The sequence below is a fragment of the Alligator mississippiensis genome, chromosome 1 (assembly GCF_030867095.1).
Source record: "Alligator mississippiensis isolate rAllMis1 chromosome 1, rAllMis1, whole genome shotgun sequence".
In the NCBI taxonomy this organism is placed as follows: domain Eukaryota; kingdom Metazoa; phylum Chordata; order Crocodylia; family Alligatoridae; genus Alligator; species Alligator mississippiensis.
In genome coordinates, this window is record NC_081824.1 from 277,491,209 (window position 1) to 277,507,247 (window position 16,039).

Sequence of the window (16,039 nt, forward strand, 5' to 3'; positions counted from 1 at the left end):
TGTGAGTTAACTTGAATCTGGAGGGGATCTGGGATAGAAGTTCAATAAACTGATATAATCTAAATCAGTTAGATCTGATACTACATCCATCCAGGCTTGTCTTAAACTGGTTTCAGCCATTTTAAACCAGTTTATGTGCACTCAACTTCTGTTGCATTACAGACTTGAACCAGTTTCCAATCACTTATAGCAGTTTATGTGTAATTTCTGTCCCTAGTCTGGGACAGTATGGCTCTCTCTACTCTGCTGCCGGAAGCAGGAGATGAGCAGCAGAGAGCAGCACAACTCATATGGCCTACTTCTCATGGCAAAGTTCTTAGTGTTAGAATCAGGGAAGAGCTTTGTCTCACTGCTCCCTCTGCTCCTTGCCTCCCATGCATGCACCCACTCTTAGCTGAGTGGAAGGGGGCAAGGGGAAGGCAGCTGGGGGGAACTAGGCTGCGCAGTATCCCCCCAAGCTCCTCTTGTGGCTGCAACAGCTTTTAGATAGCTGTCCCAATGCTCAGCTGAGTGGTAGGTAGGCAAGGGGAAGCTGGCCAGTGAGGAACTGGGCTCAGGGGAGGGTTCCCTGGGGTAGCAGGGAAGAGCCCCCACCCACTTCTCACAACAGAGACCCAGATGCATGGAGCAGTTAGAGAGTTTGCCCCACCACTCCATCCCCTCAGCTCCCTGCACTGGGACCTGAATACAGGGAGCAATGTTGTGACCCCCTCACCTCCTTCTCACACTTGAGTCCCAGGAGTGAGAATTGGGTGGAGGTTGCTGTGCTGCTCTCTTTGCTTCACTCCCTGAGACCAGGGAAGCACTAGGCTTGGCAGAGGGGTTGTGGGGTGTGATTTGTTGCTCTCTTCCCCTTTTGGACCAGTCCAGGAGAAGAGAAGAACGGATGTGAGCTTCCATTGCTGTTTCCTGCCTCTTCCCTAACCTGGGGATATGGCTAGTTTGAGGAAAGGGCTGGTGAGCCATATTTCACCACTCCCTGCTTTGGGTAGGGGTTGGGGTTATTGTCCCCATGTTCCATCTGCTCTCTGTGCTCCATCTGCTCTTGGTACCCACTGCTTCACTCCTCCCCAGAACCAGGAGGAGGGGAGCGGGCACAGTTCCTCTCACCTTCCCCAGACTGGAATCATCCCCATCTTGGGAAGGCACAGACAGCAGGTGAGAGGGAGAGGCTACAGGCTGAATATCTTTATTGCTTTCTGTCCAGGAAAGATTTCTACCAGGATAAATTTTTAAAAATAAAATGAATGTCTGCATACAGCCTTAGTTCGCATGGTTCATTATTAGGGCTGTGCAAAATGGGCCCTATTCAATTCTGATTCAGATTCAGCCCGAATCAGGGACAGTGATTTCGATCTGTTGATTCGGATCACTGTCCCTGTTTTGATTCGGCCGAATCTGACGATTCGATGATGATTCAGCGAATCAGTGATTCAGACACAGGCACAGCTTTAAAAGTTTTTTCTACATACCTTGAGGTAGCAGTGCAGCTGTGATCACTGTGGTGCTGGGGCAGACGGAGCGTCCCACAGCAGCATGGGTGGCTCACTAGCGTGCTCTGCAGTGAACCCGGAAGTGGACCACAACTACTTCTGGTCCACTTCTGGGTCTGCCGGGAAGCATGCTGGGGGGTCCCCCATGCTCCTCTGGCTTGGTGATCAGCCACAAAGGGACCCCAGGTGCCCTCCCCGACCCAGGAGGCACCAGTTGCCGAGCTGGGGGAACATGGGGGGGCTCCCAGTGCACTCCCTGGTGGACTGGGAAGTGGAGCAGAAGCGCTGGGGAGTCCCCCTGTGCTTCTCTGGGACACTGCATCCACCCCAGCACCACAAGGTTCAGAGCCCCTGCTACCTAGAGGTATGTAGAAAAATTATTTAAAGCTCTATCTACGTTGAAATCTCCAAATCTCGCTGAATCGATTCGGAGAAATTAAAGGGTCCTCTGATTAGATTCGGAGATTCGGCCACCAAATTGGGCTGAATCTCTGCTGAATCAAATCAGGGGCCAAAGCTTCACGCAGCCCTACTCATTATGTCAACCACTCTCTCACACAGCAAAGACAGACGCATTCTTTAAAAATATTGAACAAGGATTTTAAGAACACATCTATTTCTTTAAAATCCCCTTTGGTTATTTAGGAAATTAATTTGATTCAAGTCCTGTAGACATCATTTATCCAAACACCACAATCAGACAAATGAGTGCCTATGAAAGCTGTTTTTGTTTTTTTAAATCAGCTCCAGTAATGTTGTTAAACCCTTATATTAATGTGAGCATCCACTATACTACCTCTAGTTAGTTTTTCTGTCCAAGTTCCCTCCGTTCAATTTTAAGTTGCAGCTCAATGGTTTGTACTGGCAGCCAGCAGGCTGTAAAATAATGTGCCTTTACTGAGTGACATATCAAAGTTTTCCTTTTAATCTATTTTTTTATTACAGCTGGAAGTTTCCTTCATCATCTCTCCATAACACACTATAGATCCCTCTTGGTTTGTATTACAAACACTATTATGGAATATTTCACTATTTCCAGCTTTTCTGCAATTCTGTTTGCTTCCAGGAAAATTTGGAAGCTCTTAGATACTTCCTCTAACTGTCTGCCAGGTCCATTCCAACATAAAGGATTCAAGATGCTTCTTGGGTTCATTTTTATGATGGAGTCAGGTTTCTTTTGGCATAAGTTAAATAAAATGTGACACACAGCATCTAGTACAAATAAACAAATGAACAAACGCAACAGAAGAAAAGCAGACTGTTTCTTTAAGCCATGGCATGATTGAGATCAGAATGACAAAGGTTGAAACCTGTGTCACAAGGCAAAGGTCATTATCCACTAGTTCACTGCCTAACATTATACTGAATCAATTTACCCACAAAGCAGATATAGAATAGGTAGTGTATAGAAAAGCACCATGCTGCATACACAAAGAAATATGAGCATTAGGACAGCCAACAAAATCTGCAACTGGATACATCTACGTCTAGATTGAGAAGAATGTTAATTGCCACATAAAAAAAAATACAACGAAATGAGAAATCAATGCTTGAACAGAACATCTCTTTTAAATTTAACATTAGTATCTCTTATAGCTATGCCAATTGCAGAAAGAGTCAGATTTCAAACCATGTTTTATTTTTTTATCTATATTTTTAATGGAATAAATATTCTTGTGGCCTATGTTCTGATTTTTCAACTCGGCAGGGGCTGACAGATCTTTCAGATTTACAATAGAGCAACTTTGGCCCCCACCACAGGAGCTCACACTGGATGATCCAGTGTATATGAGGGCTTTAATATGGTATTTTCTGTAAAAAGAATTATATTGAGAGACTGGTTCTTGCCTAATGAGCTGACACTATCAAAGCAATAGTGTGACTGGTAAGTTTATAATTTGGGAGCAGGAACTACAATGCACCAAGATTATCTCATGGAAGGTATTAAGTTACATCAGGAACAACTTTTAAACTGCATAGAATTGGATGGCATTCCTAGAACCTAATTTGCTAAGACAGTGTCAAAAATGAATGAAAATTGGTCCTTTCTATCAGGAAGCAAAGATCTATTCTCTGCTCTGCCTGATACGACAACATGGAAGACCTCCTACTGTGGGCATACAAAACAAGTATTCTGAAGTGAAAAAACAAGAGGTTTTACAGAGTATCATCTGCTTTACAGTAAGTAGTTCATATGTTTGCTTTATCCCTTGGTAAGTGAATAAAACAAATGCTAAATTACTGCAGATTAGTTTCCACTTATCACAGGCTAGGCAGCACACAATAATAGTTGCTCCAAAATAGTTCAATGGATGGCAAGTGTCTCCCACACCCACTTTTAATTTGATATAACATTGTGTCCATACCATACGTTGTATTATTTGTGAATTGAAAGGATATGGCACAAGTAATAGTTAAAGCTGCAGAACAGTCTGCTTCCTCTCAGGAAAACTTCTGAATTTCTGAAACAGCTTTCATCTGGAGAAGTATGGCATTTGTTGTACCGGGAGACCACAGGCTGCAAAAGCTGAACTGATTCAGGTCTCTCACTTTGTGAAAACTGAACTAGGATTTTTCTCCTTGTTGCCAGACAGCAAGTTGGACTCCCCAGGAAGGCAGCCATGTGGGGAACCTGCCACGCACCAGCAATGCAGCAGCTCACCAGAAACACACCTATGAAGTCAGGAGCCCCCAAATCCTCAGCTCTCTGGCAGCTTGCCACATCAGTTATTGCAGAACCAGCCAAGTGTCCAGGAGCTGGGGGGAGGGGGGTTGGTAGCTCAGGAGGCTCTGGCTCCTTGGCAGACTGCTCAGCTGAAAGCTTCTCAAAGTCCCAGCTTTCTCACACAATGATTCAGCTCGGATGAATCGGTATTCTCTGATGGAAAACTATCATATAGGTAAACTCCAGATCAACTCTCTGGGCAAGCACCTTCCTACTTCCCAAATAATCAGCAAGGGTGAGTCATCCAGGGGAAAGAAAGTAACCTGCAACAACTGTTGGGAGTGTGACATAAGACTCCTATTGGGAACATACCTGATGAGGTGCCGGACAACAGGGATGTTTAAAGCAGGAACATCTAATGCTTTCATGAGGATCCAACAAGGTAGTTCAGACGGCCCACTGCAAAACTGTCTGCAAACCTCTCTATTGTGATTATACTTCTTTCCCCACAGCTTTCTGCCCTCAAGAATGTTTTAAACCTTAAAGAAACAGACTTGGGAGGGGAAGGAAGCCTCTGCACTGCAAGTGGGTCTGTGTAAACCATCACATCATCTCCCCCAAATAGAATTTTTACTTACAATGTACAATATTTCTTTCTAGCATTATATACCACCTCACTGTCCTTCTTTCTGCATGACCCCTTTACCCATGATCTAAGCAGCACCTTTGTGTTTTCTTCACAATCTTCTGTTTTCTAGTCATTTTCAGGGAGATCATTGCAAAACAAAGCAAATTGATTTTTTCCACCTGAGTTTCAAACAAAACTGGTTGCGAGTGTAAATTTGCAGTCGTAAAGCTTTGGGCTGTGATGCCATTAAGTATTAAGCTTAGACTCATGCACACTAAGATGATATGTGTTGTATAATTAATAACCAATTAAGAAGTAAGGAAGGTTGGCCCAGCCTGTACCTGCACATGTGACCTTTCAAGCTAACTACATAAACTCCCCCTCAATTGCGTACCATGCTCCTCATTTCCTGGCTCCCAGTGTAGTTAGTGTTGCTAGGTATAGTTAAATGGTTTACCCAGGAAAGAGCTGCATTCACTTGCACATGCAGTGATCCTTATCTATCTGACATCCGAAGGTTTCTGCATAATTACAGGCTTCAGACTTAAACTGGTTCCTTATTAATGCTTTATTAAGGGGGTTATACAAAAAGATGCCACAAGTGCAGTTAGAATTGCCTCTTCTAAAATATATGCTGCTATAACCAGTACTGCTTTGTCCAAGCTCTATGATGTTGATGAAAACAAAAAGGGTTTGGAAGCATCTGTGAGAAAAAGGACTGACAAAAAAATATATGCTGACAGGTAATACCAGTTTGGAAAGGACTGGTATTCTGCTATTCTAATCTTTTTTCAAACAGCTACTGCTGTTATGAGAAGTGCAACAGCAACAGAGAACAAGCACAAACCTGTATTCCTTCTCCTTACTTGAATGAGTGCAAAATTGTGCAGAAGTGGGTTATTCCTAAAGTTGCTTGCTCAATTAAAAGCTGCCATAAACCATGCTAACATTATAAACTAAATTTGCCAGACTCCTGTGTATAACGTTTTTCATTAAGTTTTGCTGTTCTTAAACAATGCCTCCACTACTATACATGAGGTACAAACAGACTTTCCTTCTACTTAAGGAATTTTTGTTCTACAATGTGGCTTCTTTAATTGTTCCCATAAAATTATTTATTGGAGTCATTGCAAACAAAAAGCTGCTTTGCACCTGCAGAGATTTGATCTCCCTTGTGTTACTTTATTACTATAGAAAAATCATAATGCCTATGGGAAACGTGACTCAGCCACATCTGTTTATTTTGAATTTTTCCATGTAAAAAAAAATGCAATATTTAGTGACATCCATTGCAGATCTGTTTTTTGAAGGAAGGGGGTGGGTGAGGAAAGATATCTTTCCTCACACATTTGAACATGCTGTGCACAGATATGACAGACAGTTTTTAGTGCTAAATGCAGTGGCATCATATGGATTACTATGGATAGATTGCCATGAGGCAGTTCTCTTGCTTTGAACTAATAATGCAAGTTTAGAAATGTGTGCGCCTTTCTCAAGGAGTAAGATGTATAGACCCTGGTATGGATTTTACAATAAATTGAAGAAGAGAAAGAAAAAAGTTTCTGTTCTTTGGGTGTTCAAGAGTATAAGCCAAAAAGGGTTTTGGCTACTGGAGAACTGAGATAAGTTTTAGAGAAACTTCTTCAATACCTGCTACCCCTAGGGCTGCATCAAGTATTCAGGTTTGACGTGCTAGTTTTCTACAGCACTACTAAGGCCATGTACAGGCATTCATTTCTAGTAGTGGAAATTTCTGGGGAATTTCTGGAAAATTTCCACTAGTAGAAATCTTTCCGGGATAAGGAACAGTACAGGTGGTTCAGCCTGCAGCTACTCTCTCTCCCTCGCTCCCTGTACCTTTCCCAGACTGAGGTGATCCCGGTCTGGGGAAGGCATAGGGAGCAGTGGCTGATTCATTCCTGCTGTTCTTGGTGGCAAGCGGAGTGGCAGGGAAAGACTCCCCATCCATTACCCAGAAAGGAGTGATCCAGGTCTGAGGAAGCCTCCCATCTGCTCTCTTCCCCCCCCCCCCCCCGCCAAGAGGAGAGGGAGCAGTAGGATGCCTCCCTGTCTGTTTTCCAGGCTGGGAACACTCAGGTCTGTGGAAGCAGCAGGCAGCAGCCCATGGCTGCTCCTCCTCTCCACTCCTAGTCTAGGAGTGGGGTGGTGGGAGCAGTGGGACAGTGCTCCCTACTCTTCCCCAGACTGTAAAGTAGCCCAAGCTACAAAATTTGAGTTTGAGTCCAGATATACTTTTCCTCAGAGTTTGGGACTCTTGGGGGATTTTGACATGTTTATCTATTTAGTTTAAATACCATATTTACATGAATCCACGTAAGATGCCCCCGCCCACCGAGTAATTAGATTCTATCCATGGAAAATGTACACATTTGTTACAATTTTCCATGGGTAGACTTTGATTATTGGAAGGCATCTTAAATTCTCCAGTGGGGGGGAGGAAGGGGTGAGGCATGGACAAGTGGCCTGACTATCTTTTCCCCCTGACACTTGTCTCCTCTCTGCTGCCTGCCCTCTGTGCCTGTGTGCCCTGGTGCCTGCAGCCTCCCTATGGTGTCTGTACCTCTTGCCAGCCCCCACCCTGTGCTTGCATCCTCCAGTGGTGCCTGCGTCCCCTGCCACCTGCTTGGTATAGCCTGTATCCCCTTGATGCCCATGCTGCTCCACCTTGCCATGGCTCCAGACCCATTCCAGCACAAAGCACAGAAGACATGGTAGCTCCAGCCCCAGCGTGACCAAGCAGCAGTGGTTTGGGATCAGATGTTCAGCCTGTAGCTACCTGTCCCCCCTCCCTGCCCCACCTTATACTGTACTTAAATCCAAGATGCGGAGCTTTTTCCCCCACATTAAATGGGGGGGGGGGGAAATCACCTTGGATTAGGGTAAGTATGGTAAATCAGACAAGACTTGAAGATTTTAAAATGTAAACAGTGACAAGGACATCTATCCATCTAAATCTGAAGCTTTATCGTTGATATCATTTGGGGGTTTTAGAGTTTAAACATAAATCCACTTGATTTGCTTTCATGAAGTAGAACACATGCTAGATTTAAAATAAATAACAACAAAATGGATTAATATGAAATCTACACTAATACTTGAAAACTGGGGAACTCTTCCGGCAGCTTTCCATCAATTATTGCACTCCTAATTATCAAGGTGAATGTGTTTAATTTGCTTTATCTACTCTTTACCTTTAAAATTACAATTTCTCACTGGATTTCAGCTAAACACAGCTGGAAACAGTAGATAAACACAGACATTTCTGATGGAGACCAAAGCTGCTCTCAGATGTTGCCTCAAATGTGCTAAAAAGGCTACAAACTGAGTCACTTCCACAGTAATGGGATTAGAAATAGCCTGCAGGGAAGCATGTGCCAAATGGTGCCAGCTAGCAAGGATTATAACAAAAAAACCTGTGACATTTATTAAAATACCTCAGAGTGAAGCCCTGGGTTCTGGAGTACTGTTTGCCAATTCAAAAGAATGTGTCTCATTAAAATGACTGGAGTATGCTGAAGCAGTGATATGTATGGAAATGTGATCTTCCTGATAGCTGGATAGCTAATATTTTTCAAGCAACTTGTCACTTGACCATCAACACATACATGTCAAGTAGAAAATAAAAAGCAAAAATCATGGGGGTGTTTGATCAAGTTTTGAAAGTTTGGGTTTTTGTTTCTTTTTTTTTTAAAAGGAATCTTAGATATAGGGAATATTTCACATCCAAATAAACAACATATGTTGAGAAACGACAGTATCTTTTTTAAACATAGTGTGTTATGGAAAATACTTGGACTGCATGAGAAATATGTTCAAGCCAGCAATTTAATATGGTATTTTCAAAGGCACTGAGTATCCACTTGAGATGACTTTTATTAGGACTTGTTGGTACTTTGAATTTCTAGCTAGTTTATTGTTTATTTATTTCTCAAAAACTGAAACAAAGAGGCAACTTTTGAAAATTTAACTCAAAATGAGTTATCCGAAATATTAGAGCTACACATGAATGAGAATATCAAGTTTCTGGAAAATTCCAGGATATTAAAATATGTTCAGTTCCAGATTGGTGAAAAAGCAAAATTTGACATTTCCTAAAAAGTAGATATCAGGAAAAATCACTGTCATATTGTCATCAATATACTCATTGTCATTGACAATAATCATAGTCATCAATATGAAGATGACAGTTTTCTAATAAAGGACAAATACTCGGCTCAATTCAAAATATTTTTTGGAATTTTGACATGTTATAATAGTAAAAAAAAATGTTTCAAAACAAAAATCAAAGCTGTTCCTTTTTAAACAGTCCAAATTGAATATTTAGATTGTAATATCATTTCTTTGCAAAACAAAATTGTGTTAAAATTGACATTTCCCATATGTTGTTTAGATGAAATAGCATTTTCTGATGGAACATTTTGCCAGAAGAACACATGGGTACATACTGATTTGATGGGCCTACTAACAAGATATAAAATATGTGTTAATATACTAAGGACTAATCTCTGAAAATGCTTATGCTTGATTTTTTTTTCTATTTAAATATGTCCCTGTTTGTAGACTGCAGCCTGTATATTAAAATAAGTTCAAATGCACCTTTCAAAAATACAGTATTAATACCTCTATTTACAGTAGTGACACCATAACTGTAGGCTACTTTAATTAAATAATAAAAGAATATTACACCTGAGTATTGTGCTGAAGACCAAGAATGGGAGATTAACTCAGAGTTGTAACTCTAGTAACATAGCCAGCAGATGGCAGTGTTATATTCAGTGAGAGGTAGTTAGCCCTCTTAGTCTGAAGTCAGGCAGAAGGCAAGGTAGTTTTGCACAGTATAGACTAACTAAAGCAGGTACGCCTGGGTTTTAGTAAGTAACATCTTCATCAAATGCTATTATCCGATGAAACATCCAGTGAAGCAAACCACTGTTTGTTTTGTTATCTAGTTATTATATGAGGTGAAATACTTTTTGTAGTTATACTCACCCATTTATTAAGGTAACTACAGTTCTACATGTAATAAACAAGATACTAAATACTACAAGGGAGGATAATTCCTCTTCTGTGCCAGCATTAATAAAAATGATGTGTAGTGAAATGTATATGTGTTCACGCATTTTACTTGTCATGTTTGGAATGAAACTTTTAAAAAAATTTTACACTATGGGTGCATCTACATGACACGTTTACTGAAGAGCTGCCTATTACCTCCACACTAAAGTCTCAATGTCTACACATGCAGCCCTATTAGGCCACAGGAAACTAGCTCGGCCACAGGTTAGTACTTGTAAATACGATTACTATTCAGCAGTGGCATTCTTTAGTGTGCAGCAACACACATGTAGACAATGACAGGGCTGTCTGGGGTAGAAAGGTGCTCCAGTGCGCAGCTGCCTGCCAACTAGCCCCACAATGGAGCACCCTTCTATCTGAGACAGCCTCTCTGCAGCATGTTGAGCTGAGTTGGGGCAGCCCCACGCTGGCAGGCTTGCCCCTTGAGTCCTGTTTCAGCTGGGACTGCTCCCACCTGGCTCAGTGTGCTGCAGTCCCAGGAGCACATGAAGTCGCTGTGCCCAGGAGCAGTAAACTCTGGCACACTATTTACCAGAATCTATTGTCCTGTGCTAATAGCACATGCAGATGCACCTTCCAAGTTTTAAAATATTTTGAATAAAAAAAAATTAGCATAATTAAAATATTGGCTAAACAACATTCAACTGATCAATAGACACAGTGGAATGGAAAACAGAGATAGGGATGGTTTTAGGTAGCAAATTTTAACTTTACTAAGTAGGTAGTGTGGTGGGATACTATCTACCTATCCCTTCTTGCAAATTAGATGCTTAATTGGCTCAAGCAGAAGGAGTGGGGAACTAAGTGGATCTATTCCCTCTGCCATGGGCCAGCTAAAACTGGCAAAATACAGAAAAGGTTGGCCTCAGACACTGAATGAAGCAAACTTCTGTCCAGTTCCTTGGCTATGAGAAACTTGTCAATGCCACTTGGGGTTTCAGGCAGGGGCGACATGTAGGGGGTGCACACGAGTGCACGTACAACCCCTGAGCATGGCAGTGCACCCCCTACAAAAAGGCACTGCTGACATTGTCAGCAGTGCCTGCAGATGGTCCGTCCACTTGCCACCCCACCACCAACTCTGCTGGCAGCATCTGCGGGTGGTCTGTGATCCCCACTGGCCGGCTGCAGTGGCTATGAATGGCCGCCAACCCCTGGGTGGCACTCACCACCTCCCTCCCTGCCCCCACTGCCACTGACAGCATCATCAGCATCTGTGGGAGCTCCCCCGCATCATCCGCCACTGCCACACTCCCACCACCACCGTGCCCCCCCCCCCCCCAGCTGCAGGAGTCACGTGTCGTTCATGGTTTCAGGACTTTCACTGTATCAGCAATATAGGCAGTAGATTGGAAAACAGCTACCCTGAGGACTGCTTTGCTTTTGAATTCTCTTTGCTTCCTTCCCTTGAGAGGAGGGAAGATAACAAGGGGAACTTTAGGTAAACAGGTATAGGTAAATGGGTATACCAGCTCTTTTGCATCTGTGGGTTGTCTCTTTTTAGTTTTCATCTGCCCTAGATATTGACCATGATTTGTGATGAACTAAACATTCCTGCATTTTTCCCTAGCATTAGAATTCCTGCACTTACTCCATTTATGCAAAACTACAATGCTGTGAGGAAGGTAAATACTCCTGCTATTATGGCTCATCAGGTAAACAGTGATTCTTGGGCCTTTTTCTTTTTTTTCCATGATACATACCAGAAATATAAATGAATACACTTCAACATTTTGAAAATATCTATAGAAAAGCGATTTACATCTATAGGGTATTAATAGGAGTGCCACCATTCCACGAGAGAGGCATAATCACTGACTACAATATTTGGCACCCACATATCACATTTATCTGAGAATTGCAAAAGCCCTCAGAGTATTAATTAAGCCTCATCTTTCATTTGAGGAAAGTAAATTCCTTAACTATTTTGTACTTGTCTAAAATGGTCCACAGGAACATCTCCTCTAGCTTTTCTGAAACAGCTCAGTCAAAAATGCCACAAAACACCTGGTAAATAATAAAAACTCCTTTGGGCACACTAAAGGGAGCAGGAGCTTTAGTGGCTTTATTAGCACCTTGGCCACTGCCAAAGTGAGGGAGGGTGACCAGGACAGCAGCCTCAGATCCCTCCCTTAGCAGGGGGAGGACAGGAAGGGGGCCAAAAATAGCCACTGCTGCAATCAGCATAGCAGCAGCCAGTGCTACCCCAGGCACAGAGCTGCCCTGCTAAGCCTCAGGGCCATTGCACTGGTAAGGAATTTGTTAGGTAAAATATGCCTTGATAATCCTAAAATGTGAACGACTCTCAGTGCTTGAGAAGGAAGCAAAATGCCCAACGTTCCTTGCCAACCCGTTTTGGGATGAAATTCCTTCCTGACCCCACGTCTGATGATTGGTCTGCCTTTGAACACAGGAAGAAAGGCCAGTCACTTGATAGGCTCCCCGATAACATTAAGCCTCCATCTCTAATATCCGAAGCTTTAGAGGACAGCAGAGGAAAAAGCCCTCCTCCAAAAGATGGAAAATGACACCCTGATACCAACTAAAGTATTTGGGTTGGAGGGAGGGTAAATCTTTTGAGCCCCCTATGGGCAATTGGTAGAAGCCCAGAAGCATGGAGTTACCAAACACTTTATACATATATGTAGGCAACCTCAAGGGACACTGGCTTTTTCTATGAACTCCCACATGAAACCATATAATATCTGCAAGAACACTGATTTTACCATACTAACCCTTCCATAATCATGTTAAGCTCCATCTTGAAGCAATACAGGTCCTACACCTAAATTCTTTGCACAGGTCCTATGTCCAAATACATTCCAGACCTCCCCTCCTGCAAGGAGCTCTAGACTGCCAGAAGAAAATTATAACCAAACCAAAATATGGTATAAGTGACTTCCTGAAGTCTGCATACCAGAATTAATGTGAGAGAGGAATAGAGCCCAGGAGAGTGTACTTCCAGTCCTGTATTTGAAACTCTACATTTTTTACCCAGAACAAGTACTGAAAAAAGCAAACCTACATGTAGATGAAATAGTTCTAGAAAGCAATGGAGAAGATGACAAATGACAACACAAATGCATTGCGGGTTATGTTAAATATTCTAGAAAAGTGATTTTCTTTTCCTCTGTGAAATCCTATGAAATATTAACTTTCATTTCTACCCAGGAGAACTTTTACAAGATTTTCTCCAATGCCTGATGAAGGGTGTTTGTTCCCGAAAGCTTGCAATTAAGGAAATGTTTTGCAAAAATCTTGTTGGTCTAATAAAAGGTATCATCTCTACTATGAAGCCTGATTGCCTTTTCCTCTAGACAAATACAGATACAACCTGGATACTTGACACATGGAAGATATTGATTTTAGCCCATTTTTAAAAATGAAATCTTCATATTTTCCCAAGCAGGAAGCAACTGTGACCACCTGAAACCTGAGATCTGGCTCCTGCCTTTGTTTCAAAGTAATTTGGATCATCAGAGATCCTCACAGGAGGTGAGAGATTCCATACAAGCTATGAACTGACAGCCCAGGAGGAATTTTCCATCTATTGACTCTTCTGTGAAATCCTATGAAATATGAACTTTCATTTCTACCCAGGAGCACTTTTACAATCTTTTCTCCAATGCTTGATGAAGGGCGTTTGTACCCGGAAGCTTGCAGTTAAAGAATTTTTCTTGCAAAAATCTTGTTGATCTAATAAAATGATCATCTCTACTACAAGTCCTGATTGCCTTTTCCTCTAGACCAATATGGCTACAACTTGGATACCTTTCTTTCCCTATGGTATTCAAGTTGTCACAGGATTGTATTTCTATAATCATAATTCTTTGTCTAGGTTCTGTGTTTGTCTCTTTCTCAATCTTCAAAAAGCTGGTGAAGGAAAGAGGGGAGTTCTTCATTTTTTTTCCCCTCACAGTAATTCAGGAAATTAAGAAGAGTGTTTCTTTCCTTCTTCCTTTCACAGATTCATAGATGGTGAGGCTAGAAGGGACCTTGGAAGATCATCGGGTCCAGCCCTGCTGCACCAAGCAAGAAAGATAACTGGGGGTCAGGTGACCCTAGCAAGGTGGCTGGCTAGTCTCCTCTTCAAGATTTCCAGAGTAGATGATTGCCTTTTCTTGTGGTGGGGGGTCTTACAAAGTGTCTTTTCTTCCCTCAACAATATTTTCTCTTTTCCCTTCCTATCTCATTGACTCTGTTTGGCAGAAATATTATTAACTTAAGAGACCATTGCTGTAGAGCAGTGGTTCTCAAACAGGTGTCAGCAGCTGCTTGGGGGGGCTGTGAGCAGGTTTCAGGTGGTCCACCTGGCCCGGCCCAGCATGGCATGGGGAAAAGCCACCTTGGTCCCCACAGGACTCAGGCAAGTCCTGAGGAAGGGGCAGAGGTGGGCCTGTGCTGCCCAGCCCCACAGCCTCCATCTTGCAGGCTGCACAGAGGGTGGACAAGTGAGGCTACACACTGCTGCTGCTCAGGTAAGTGGGGCCCTGGGGCTCCTTGCCAACAGGCCCTTCCTGCTGCAGCTTGGGCCATGCAGGTGGGGCTGGGCAGCTGGACACTTTTTATGGCACAGATGGGCCAGGGAGTTTTTATAGCATGCTAGAGGGGGCCTCAGGAAGAAAAAGGTTGAGAACTCCAGCTGTAGAGCTCCTTGCCAAATCACTGCAGTCCTTCAAATGCTTCCTAGTGGTAAGGGCCACGTTTTTCTTTTTTAATTTTTTTAAGAGTTAAGCTAAGTCTATATTTAAATTTTTAAATTAGTGGCATAATTTTCAGGAGTGCAGCATGCCCACTGAGTCAACAGCAGCTCTTGAGCACTCAGCATTTGCAAGTCAATGCACTCCTTTATGCTCTCTAAATGTAGATGGAGGACTATGACTTAGTTTTTAAGATCGTTGCCATTATGTATTTTGTAGCGATAGCTATTCGTGTATTTTTCTAAACTTTCAGGTTTTCTTCAGGAAGAGTTAACATTACCAGAAAAGTCAAACTCAACTTGTAGCTGTAGCAAGTGAAGTGAAGGCTTTCAGTATATTAATTTGTCAAGAAGTTTGTGTCAGCAGACTAACTTTATTCATATAAATACTTTCTTTTCTTTTTTGTACAAGCTTTTTTTTAAAAAGCTTGTTTAATATTAAATCATTTTTACTGGACATATTTTAAAACCCCAAGTTGTATTATTGTGTTGTTCTTATCTCTGAACAAAGGGTACTTGTAATTCCCACACTGAAAGGTGAATAACTGCCAAAACCTCTTGTTCCATGTGATATTCTGTATACAGATTGTTCACTTGAATTTTATTATGATGTATTTCTTTTTACACTTTCAGTTCCCTGACTACTAAAATGCAGACTTATGGAAGCATTAGTGCATTGGGCCTATTAATTTCAAAATAATCTGTTCCTTAATGTACTTTGTATATGTTGTTATAAAAGTGCCAAGAATCTTGGCTTACATTCTCATTGTTATTTTATGATTAAATAATTCCTATGTAAACTCCACTTTTCCAAGAAAAAAAGCCTTTGAATGAGAGCCATGGTCATTCTTTTGTTCAAATGTTCCAAGGCACATTATGCAAGTTTTTTACATGAAAGGAAAAAATGTGGGCAGGCCAACCGTACTGACTTCAGTGAAGCTATAATAATTTATAACAGTTTAGGATATACCCACTAACCAGTGGCTACACAATGATCTTTAAAGTCCTCACTTTGAAATTTGAACTGTTATAATAACCTAGTTAAATTTAGTTAACCTAGTTAAATTTACCTATGCAGTTCCATTTTCTGTTCCTCTTCTTAGTCACTCATAACTTCTCAAAATGGATTGAAATTTTGCATGTCTGGGCTCCTTCCCCAGATATTTGGATATGACTGGGATAAAAAGTATAACCCCATGAATTGGACATGCCTAGGGATTATGGAATGGAATGACATGAGGGCAGAGGTTCTGCAGAGAAGAGGATGAGATCTCAATTTTATGTCCTACCATGTGTAGATAAAACAGGGGCCCTAAACTGAAGCAGTGGGTTTTAAAAAAACACTGCTTCAATTTAGGGTTGATTAAACCCCTGTGTCGTGCACACACCCCGTTGACTTACTTGCCTCTCCGGCAGGGAGGAGAGGGTGAGCTGCCAGCAGGTGGAGTGGTCTCTGG

General features: G+C 42.1%; 1 long non-coding RNA gene across 1 annotated transcript; it reads left to right on the forward strand.

Annotated features, from left to right (window-relative positions):
• Positions 1–3,310: 3,310 nt before the first annotated feature.
• On the forward strand, positions 3,311–15,418 carry LOC109280300 (uncharacterized). Its single transcript, XR_002086575.2, has 3 exons — positions 3,311–3,674; positions 4,084–4,600; positions 13,293–15,418. It is a non-coding gene; the product is annotated as an uncharacterized LOC109280300 (long non-coding RNA).
• The last annotated feature ends 621 nt before the right edge of the window (positions 15,419–16,039 follow it).